This window comes from Pteropus alecto, unplaced genomic scaffold, assembly GCF_000325575.1.
Source record: "Pteropus alecto unplaced genomic scaffold, ASM32557v1 scaffold68, whole genome shotgun sequence".
NCBI classification, from domain to species: domain Eukaryota; kingdom Metazoa; phylum Chordata; class Mammalia; order Chiroptera; family Pteropodidae; genus Pteropus; species Pteropus alecto.
The window spans coordinates 4,238,462-4,247,739 of NW_006441386.1; positions in this window are offsets into that span (position 1 = coordinate 4,238,462).

Sequence of the window (9,278 nt, forward strand, 5' to 3'; positions counted from 1 at the left end):
TATTTGGTGAATAGCACTAATAATGATCACAGTAATAACAGCTGATGCCTATCAATTACACTTTTTACAGTGCCCTCTGTATCAACTAATTTAATTCTATAACTCTTTAAAGTAAGTACTATAATGGATAATCTTTTTTAATGGATGAAGACTCTGAGGTACAGACAGGTTACAAAATTTGTTTAAGGTCATAATCTTACTAGGTGGTAGTGTTATGCTTTTAACCCTATACTTCACTGACTCTTAATGTGCTGCTGTTGATTTGGGGACATCTTTTCTGAAACTTGCCTGGGTACTAAAATGCTGGCTCCCTCTGCCTGTGAGTTAGAGGTAAATGACCCCAATCATGGACACCAGAGGGAGAGGGCCCTGGGGGCAGATGGTCGACTAAACAACAGGAGAAAGGCAGCTATTGTCAGGCTTCTGTGATCTGGAGGCAGCACATTTCCTGTTTATCAGAGTACTCCCTGCATTTTTGCCTTGAGGTATCTCGAACCTTTGAGAGTGAAGGCAGAAGCTGGCCCTTGCCCTTGGAGGTGAGGATGTCATTAATTTCAGAGGCTCATTGCAGTGATTCCCAGACAAACAGGTAATGCCAACAAGTCCCTGGGCAAACGTCAGTGTGAGGGGGCCCCTTGATTCTGCAAGACCTCGGCTGCCCTGCTTTGCCTCTGGTAATTGAGATGCCTGACCTCCGTGGGAACCTCCCTTCTCCTCCTCCAAGAAAAGGAATTGATTTGTCAAACATATATCCACATTTCTCCACCCGGGCAGATTCATTCTCTCTGCAAGCTACACATCATGCTTTCAAAGTCAAGCACTGAATCCTGCCACAGGCAATACCAAAGATTGTAGAAATCCCTATTTCTTCTCTTTCTGACACCTCTGAAATGTCAAGATAGAAGTAAGTCACTTATTTATTTAACTGAAGATTGGCTAGAAAGGGCATATGTAGCAGATAAGTCTAGAACTTCTTGTAGCAACTCAGCACCCTGACATAAATAGCCTTAAGTTTCTTTGTTAAGGACCACACCCAAGTTCAAATTACGGACCTTTGGAGCTTGTAGGTGGGCTGTGCAGAGTACCTCTTCCCCCCACCATTAATTAATGCATTGCATCCTACCCTACACAGAGCAGCCCTTCAAATTCTACCACATTGGGTGCTAAGTGCTGTAAACATATCCAGTTTTTTTTTCAACATTTTAATGAAGAGAAATAGATGGACAGAAAACTGCACATATCATAAGTGAACATCTCAATGAATTGCCACCAGCTGAGCACATCTGTTTAATCAGCACCCAGCTGAAGAATAGAACAGTACCAGCACCCTAGAAATACCTCTTCATGTCCCCTTCTCAGAAATATTCTTCATCAAATGTAACCACTACTTAATAGCATTACCATGTTGTTTTAGCCTCAACAACCCTGCCCCATGCATGTCCATTTATATTCCCACAGTGTAATCCCCATGTGACAGTTTAAAAGGAGGGGTTGATTTCCCTCCTTGGCCCATGAATCTGTCACAAGAAACACACTCTCCTTTGATTGCTCATTAGAAGGCCAGAGTTGCAGCTATTTTTTCATCCTTGGAAGATGTATTAATTTGGGTCCTGTGAGAAGAAAGCACCAAGATGGAAGAAGACATCTAATAAATTTATTGAGGGAAATACCTGTGAAAGATAAAGAGGAGAGTGACCAGGAATAGGCTGGGAGTCTTCATACCAATGCTGGTCTGACATCTGTTAAAGGACAGAGGGAAGTAAGAAGAATGTAATTGAATGGGAGAAGCCTTGGGCTGCAGGAGAATTGTCCATCAGAAGAGACCTGTTTCATCAGGCAGGAATGGCTTGGCTTTAGTAATGACTCAGCATTCTTGGTCATTGGCTGGGACTAGGCTGGGGAGAGTGTCCTTAGAGCAAATGCTGCATAGGAGCTGTCGGTGCCAGTGCTGGACTCCTCTCCGCAAGTTCTTGTAAAGGGGGATCTGAGTGGTGCACCCCATGACCACCCAAGGGGGCTTCTCTGGTGAATGCATTCACCTCTTCATTTGTCCAGTAGTTCTGTCAAGGCTATGTCTCATTGTCATTGCCATACTCAGAGAGTGGAAAGTTAGACCTGGGTTGCACCTAGTTCCTTCATTTCCTAGCAATATGATTACACTTCTCTGAGCCACAATTTTCCTATCTCTAAAATGGGGAAAATTGTTCTCCCCCCATGAGGTTGCTATTAGGATGACAGGAGATTATTTTAAGTAAAGTACAGTTGGTGAGATAAAATAGCTATTCTACAAAGTCAGTTCCCTTTATTCCTTCCCTTGTAGGATTTCTCATCCTCCTCAACAAGGTGCAGAGTGTACACCTCACCTTAAGAATCACTTTCCTCTTGGGCAGGGCATGTACTGCAATGCCTGTTCCTAACCCTCTGGGCTCATTATACCCCACTTAAGCCATGGTCCCCTGGTAGTCTGGGGAGCCATTAGACCCCTTCTCAGAATACCATTTCTAAAGAATAAAATAAAATAAATTGGATTGAAGAAGAAATTGATTATGTTTAAAATATTTATCACAATATTACAAAAATGAATTTTTGATCTGTTTCTTTATCAACATGTTAGGTAACAGATTCTTTCTGTGGGGCTAGTAGTAAGCCTAATTTGAAGTCATGATGATCATAATTGATATTTTGTGATATCTGCAAAAGCACGGCGTGATATGAAAATATCTGTGAATTTAATAGGGGTAAAATCTCAGGCACTGAAAATTCAACCACAGTTTGTTGTCTGCATCTATAATTGATGGAATGCTCGATTTCAGTTAAAGGTAGAGAAAATTAAGGACGTGATTTTTTTTTTCTTCATCCAAATTTACAATTACAAACCCAGGCAAAGACTTCCTCCTGCCTGAGAGGAATGGCTCCTGCCACTCGCTCTGGAGCACTTAATTCCCAGTGCTGGGAACTTAATCCGGGGGTCCTCATTCAGACCCTGCCCGCACCTAACAGGCTTTCCATATAGCACAAAGGTAAAGGAGTCTGCAGTGAGTTGACAAGGTAGCCCACAGCCCTTCCTTAGTGACGTGGGCACAGTCAGTCATGTTATTTTGTCTCTACAGGTTGGTAGGAGTAGAGGAACACTGCACATGCCTGGGTGATTCTAAGAATGCCCTGGAATCACTTTTGCACTTGTCTTTAGAACTTAGCATTCACATTTATTCATTTTCTACCTCTCATCTTCTCTCTCTCATGTCAATGAAGGCAGCACATTTCCCACCACTTTAACTCAACTGAAAGTTTTAGATCAGGTTTGCTTTTGGAATCTGCCCAGTGGGTTTAATGTGAGTTTAGGGGCTTGTCCACCCCAAAACATATTCCCCCTTGCCTTTAATATACCTGAGAATCCTGAAAAGGGGGAAAGATTTTATCCCATGTGAAATGCAATATTAAAAGCTGATTGCACTTGGCAAGCACCTATTACATTTTGTCAAAGGCAATATGCTAGGTGCGTTTCATATATTTTATCACTTAGTTTTAACAACTCCATGAGGAATCACTTATTCTCATGTATCAAAGAATAAACTGGGATCCGAGAGTTTAATAACACTGAAAGTAACATACCCATGACCGGCATTGGAAAGGAAGCTCTAGTTTATTCCAAATCCTTGAAAAGAATATACCAGCCCTTATTCATAAAGTTCCCTTAATTAAGCTCAGGTATGAAAAATGAAGTAAAAAATTGAGCTAACAAGTATGATATTAAGCATAGCAGTTTCATTGCCAAGCTGTGTTCAAATTCTCCATTTGCCACTTACCAACTGTGTGACCTTGGACAAGTTGCTTAATTTCTTTGTGCATCAGTCTCCTCATCTATAAGCAGGTTAATAATCCTAAGGAGTTGTCAAGAATTAAATGAATTAATTCATTAGAGCATAGAGAACAATGCTTGGCTCATTGAAAATGCTCAATAAATGCTAATTATTATTATCTTTGTAAAAATAAATGTGTCTATAACAGGCATGTGAATAAAACCATCGAAGACACCCTCTCGAATTCTAAACTCATGACAAGCAAGGTACTCCACTCTCTGATCTCTGCTGACCTGAAATTTCAACCTGAAATCCTACTACTTCCTGACTTTTTGAAATTTATGTTGTTGCAACCAAACTACCAGTGGACATTCCCATGGCCATGCAGCTTGACATCCTCAGGCCACTGCTCATAGTGCTGCTTTATTGTTATGAAGTTGTTCCTGGTTTTCTTCCTGGGCAACTTCTCCTTGTCTTTTAAGATTCATCTCAGGGGTCTTCTCAAGCATGTTCTGTATAGGCTCCCAGGCTAATAGGAAACTGTTGAAGTCACACCCATCAGTAGACTTAACCTAACACACCAACACTGAGTATAAACTCAGCCTCTCACACTTGCATTGTCTATTCTCTGATATGAGTGAGGTATGGGGTTTATCTCATCTCCAGGTGAGTATTCTTCAGGATAAGAAACTTGCTGTGTCTTCTTGAGAAACTCTCTATCTCAAGCAATCTTATTTAGCCTCAAAGGAGGGATCTTCTACACCCCTTCCCACTGTAGGTGGTATTGGAGCAGCACTCTTCACCAGTCTATTTGTTGTTCCTTCTCAAAAGGAGAAGAATTGCTGATGCAATTGCTGAAGCCCAGTATTTACTTTTCTCCAGTTGCATGGACCCAGGGGTAAAGGTCAGTGCCTATGCATGGCAGAGTCTTTGCCTCCTGAACTCCTTGTAGCAGGCGTTGTGGGTGTTTATGTGCCTTGCTCTTCCCCCTGTTGGAAGTTCAGGCAGGCCATGCTTCCACAGGCCTACTCTCCCTTTTTCCAGTTCTGGTCTGTCTTCCTCTGGTGGATGGATAACCAAGGTTGACACTGCCCTGCTGGTTACTCCAATACCAGCTAGGAAGTAGAAAGATCCATGTGATCTGTAATCTATCTACCTGTTATTCATTTGTGGGTATTCGGCTGCTTTGTATTGTATTCGTTGTGAGCATATCCATCAATTGGAGATTAGCAGAGGCGAGTCTTAGTCTCCTAACTGCCAACATTACTCATCTCTTTGTGTCCAGTGCCAAGGGGTTGGACATGTTTGATGTTTAGTATGTGATTGCTACAGAAGCTGATTGGAAGTGGTATGGGCCATATGGCTGCCTCACTGAACCTAGGAACACAGAGGCTGCCCTCAGTTCCACTCAGAGGTCTCTTAACTGACCCCACTGGCCGGCTGCAAGTCCCTGAGCCTGTGGCAGGTTTCTTAGCCACCATTTTCAGAAAGACTGATTCCACTAAAGGGCAGACAGACTCGTGGCCTCCACATGAATGGTCTCACAAACAGCCACCAGAATGGAATGGAGCAATAACTATTAAAGTAATAAAGTTTTCTAGACCTTTTGAAAGGGTGGTTACTGATATCCTGACTATATCCACTTTACTGGTCAGAGGAAAAGGTATTTATTTGTCTTTGAGAATGTTATTAAACTCTGACTCCAGTTTGCTCCTTGAAACATGTTAAAAGTGATTCTTCAGGGGTTAAATATATGAAATTTACTTAGTATGTTGTCTTCAAAACAATGGGTATTTGCCAACTATGATCAGCTTTAGTATTGCATTTCACATTGGAATGAAAACTTTCTTCCATTGTACTGATTTCATAACTCAAAATATATTTCTTGGAAAGCATAATTTTCAAAAAGTTAAGAACATGAATCTCCTATGAATATAGAAAGAACATGTGTCAAAGACCTGTTTACTCATGAATGAGGGATCCAGTAAAATGGTAAAGCTGGCTTAAAGCACATTTTTAGTAACTGGGTATTTAGAGGCATTCCAAAAAGAATGTTAGAATAAGACTGCTAAGTCAGTTAAAAATTCACAACCTTTAGATTTATCTTTTCTATTAGATAGGAATTTAAGAGTTACATACAACCTCTGCACTCTAATTGTGCAATAAATAACATATTCAGCCTGGGATACATTCCCCTAGATAATCTTTCGGTAGCTTGTTGACCAGTGCCTCAGTATGACATCAAAAGTTCTTGTTCTGCTTTCCTTGCCTGATTTCCAAGTTTTGCATAGTTTTTCTTAGCATCTGTGTATGTGTGTGTGTGTGTGTGTGTGTGTGTAGCATATTTGTTTTACATATATATGAATGTTTACCATGTGTTAAATCTTGGAAGAAATACAAATATGATAATAATAAGGATGATAATAATAATAGCTAACATTGATTGAGCACTTATCATGTGCCAGGTGCTAGTCTAAGCACTTCATGTGCATGCTTTCATTTACTCTTCATGTCACCCTGTGAAGTAGGCATATTATAATCCCCATTCTATAGATAAGGAAATGGAGACAGAATTTGAGTGAGTTGTCCAAAGTCACACATCTAGAAAGTAATAGCACCAGGATTCCAACCCATAAATGTGGTTAGAGTCCGTGCACTTAAACTTAGTGTCTGAAAAGGAAAATCAATATGAAAATGATTCAGTGCAATAAAAAGTTACAGGTACATATAAGGAGTCCAAGTGAACCCAGGTGCTTAAACTGAACTTGAATGATGAGTAGGTGGATGATAGCAGGAAGGGTGTTCTTGGCAGAAGGAAGAACATAAACCAAAGCTCAACATTGAGATGTCCTGTGTGGCTGGAATGTAGTATGGATGTCTGGTGGGGTCATATACAATAGGCATTTTTTTTGGAGAGGCAGGTAGTGCCTTTCTTATAACATAACAGATTAAATATTCATCATAAACCTATGTGAGAGGGAAAGCACCTTGCCCAAGAGATAATTCACCATGTGTTTCTCAATCGCAACTTACTGGAATTTGGTGTGGGATCACTCTTGATTGGACACCAGGAGATCAGTATCCCTGGCATCTCAGTCGAAACGCAGTAGTATCTTCAGTCATTGTAATGCCCTGCCTTTTCTACACGTCTCATGGTGGGTAGAGGCCAGCCTTGACTGGTTGAAACCTGTGGTTCTCTAGACCATGATTCTCAGAATTTAGGGTGCATCAGAATCCCCTCAGGGCATGTTAAAACAGAGATGTGTGGGCTGATTTTTAATTCAGTATGTCTGGGTTGGGACTCAAGAATTTAGCATTTCTAAGGTCCCAGGTGACGCTGCAGCTGCTAGTCTGGAGACCACCTTTGAGAATATAGTGTAGTTCATTATTATTTGCTCCCCTCCCCATTCCGAGATAAAGGGGAACCTCCTTACTTTGGATAGGACTTTGGCCCCTCCCTGTGAAAAGCTTCCCAAATGCTCCAAGAACACCTGGGATCACACTATGCCTCAGACTCTGCCAAGGTCCTTAGAGCTGTTGGTGGTGAAGGCACCTCCTACCATGTCAAGCTCTGCTGCATCTTCTGTGTTCTCAAAATCTTTCTTTTGAACACTCAGATAAGGAGCAATTACTGCCTTACTCCGCACTTCTTTGTGTCCATTTAATGTCTGCTGTTTTGCTTCTGACATCTCCAGTAATCCAGCTCTGACATTCCCCATGGATGTAGCAGTCACAGCCCATGGGAGCAGCTCCTGACAGATGCAGGGTTATTTTCCACATGCTTACAGAACTCAAAATCCTTGGCTCTGCTTTGAAATGGCACTAGAAAGAAGAGATGCTAACAATGGCTCCTATCTGCATTCCTTTGTCTGTTCCTACAACCGAGTGTCTGTAGGGAATTCAAAAATGAGTACCTGGAGGCTGCTAGGTGATATTTATATGGCAGAAAGGTGGACTCAGAGGCAGGGAGAGAATTGTTTAGACCAGGTTAAACTCAAACCATAGCTAAACGGAACTGCAGTGAGCACCTGGCCTTGAGCAAGTCTGAGCTAGTTCTAATGCCTTTACTTTTAAAGGCCCATGTGTATTCATTACATTTACTAGAGTAATGACCCCATTTACTGAATACAGACTTTGTGCTAGGCAGGTGTTAAGTACTCCATGGGCATTATTAAAATTAATCCTCATAGGGATGCTATGAGGTCAGTGATGTTATTGTGCCATTTGACAGGTGAAAAAACTGAGACTAAGAGATGTCAAATTGCCATGAAATGAAGCATCTGAGATTCAGATTGTGCTCTGATTCCAAAGTTCTTGTATTAAATTAGAATTAGCAGACAATGTGGATACTAGTTAATGTTTTTATTTTCTTATTGAAAACAGCTAACAAAATAATCATGGAGACATAAAATATAGCAAAAGGATCATAGTCAATAATATTGTAATAAATATGTAAGGGGGCAGAAGGGTACAAGATTTATTGGGGGGACCACTTTGTGAATTATATAGATCTCTAATCATTATGCTGTACAACTGAAACTAATATTTTATTGTATACCGACTATAATTGAAAAAAAAACTTATTGACTTGTACACTGTAAATATGAGCAACTAATTGTCTATTGTATTTCAATCAAGAAAATTAAAGTAAAAAAAAGAAAATAGCTATTTATGTCCTTAGTTAAGAGATAGAGATATAATTTGTTCATGCAATGAAAGAGAGAGAGAGAGAGAGAGAGAGAGAGATGAAATGGGGGATGGAGGTAGAGGGAGGAGTTGATATTTATTAAGCTTATTTCAACCATATACAATAATGTATGGGAAAGATGATGATACATTAAACTTTAGATAGATAGATAGATAGATAGATAGATAGATAGATAGATAAGGATAAAAGTAATTGCAATTTTAATGCTTGTTTTTGAAAAGTCCATGAAATTCCAAAATGAGTTTAATAAAGGGTAGAGAAAGTAATGAAGGGCAGATAGAGGTAAATGAAACTATTAAAAGTGGCTTGGTGGGTGGAACAGCTATGTATGGAATTGTCTGCTCAGCACATCCTGTTCTCTGGGAAGCCCTCCCAACCCCCTCCATGAGACATCCCAGAGAGCTGCTGGCTGTATTCATTTGGCACTGCTCTGTAACAAATCTCTACAAATTTGCGGTTTAAAATAATTCAATAGCTCACAACACTTTAGCTTAGAAGTCTAGGTGAGCTTGGGTGGGTTCTCTCCTTAGGGTCTCACAAGGCTGAAATGAAGATGTTGGTCGAACTGGACTTTTATATGGAGGATCTAAAGAAGCACCTGCTTCGAGGCTCATTCAGATTGTTGGCAGAATTTAGTAAGGTCATTCACACCGAGAGAGGCTGATATCTGGTCCTTGCAGGTGGCCCCTCCATTTTCAAAGACAACAAAAGCATGTTGAGTCATTCTCCTGCTTCAACTCTCTCTGATTCCCCTTTCTGCTACAAGCGTG